This window comes from Orycteropus afer, unplaced genomic scaffold (assembly GCF_000298275.1).
Source record: "Orycteropus afer afer isolate SDZICR_OR568_19922 unplaced genomic scaffold, OryAfe1.0 scaffold00312, whole genome shotgun sequence".
Lineage (NCBI taxonomy): Eukaryota > Metazoa > Chordata > Mammalia > Tubulidentata > Orycteropodidae > Orycteropus > Orycteropus afer.
Genome location: NW_006921899.1, coordinates 1,305,146 through 1,306,480, shown reverse-complemented (window position 1 = coordinate 1,306,480; position 1,335 = coordinate 1,305,146).

Here is a 1,335-nt window from a genome sequence, read left to right as displayed (position 1 = left end):
AGCAAAAACCAAAACACCTGAAAAACAAAACACAGTAGTTATCGGAAATAAGGAGACAGAAATTATCTCTCCTTGCATAAAATCCAAGAGAATCGTCCAGAAATAATGAGAGTTCTGGAAGTTTATATTCAGTTCTAGGTGAAAGACACAGGTGACAGCTACCACGGATGACCAGGTGCTGTTTAACTACGACAAAGGGTCAAGATTGTTAAAATGAGGGCTGGTTTATGTTGCTAGGATGAGAACAGGCTTCAGTGGAGTTTCTTGACTAAGACAGACTAGGAAGAGAGGCCTGCTGATCCACTTCCAAAAGGCCACAGCCTTGGACACCCTGTGAACACCTTGAACTGACACAGCTGGGGCCACCATGGGTTGAAATCGTGATACACATAAAAGGGAAGTGTTCTTCTATCTAAGGAGATAATATTGGAGCTGCGATCTAAAACGTAGGAAGGAGTGAGCCATGCAGGGATGTGCAGGCAAAGCAGACCCTGGACAGGAAATAGACAATGTCAAGGCTCTGAGACAGGAAGGAGCTTGGTATGTTCAAGACGCTGCAAGAATTTCTACTGCACCACAGGTGTGGCAAAAGCTGGTCTGGGAAGCAGGGCAGAGAGTGACAGCTCCAAAAGAGGAGAGAGGGGCGATGTGAAAGAATTTGAGGAGGTCTTGGCTCAGGGCCTTGTCCCCCTGCCACTGAGTTAGCTGTGACTGCATTGAGTTAGCACTGAGCCAAAAACCCGGGCGGGGGCGGGGGCGGGGTGGAGCAGGGAGGGAAGGTGCAAAGAACTCCTGCCTCAGCCTTGGCTCCCACTGCTGAATGTTGAAGTCGCCCGAGTGCCAAACTGACTTTAAAAATTGGAAAGCCAAGTCGGCAATGAAGCAGCTGTGATGCCACTCTGTTGAAATTTGTACTTAAAAGGTACTGGGGACAGGCTCCAATGCCAGTAGAGGGACTGATTTAAGGAACAAGGTCCAGGAAGCAGAAAATGTGTTTGCCAAGACAGGAAAGGAGTAGAAGAGGAGATGACAGCTGTGGTGGGAGCTGTGGACAGGAAGGCCCAGCGCGCCCGTGGTGCCAGACAGCGGACGGAACGGCGAGGGCAACGCGAGGCCGAGGGCGCCTCAAACATAACCAACGAACGAGCAATGAGACAGAAGAAGGGCTTGCCTGGGACATCTGGGGAGTCACTTAGCTAGGCCGGCTTTCCATCTCAGTTCATTCAAGACAAGGGCAGCGAATGGAACAACAGGAGCCTATATGTGAATATATATCCATATGCACACATACATATATGTGTGTGTGTGTGTATATCCATACACACATACATATAT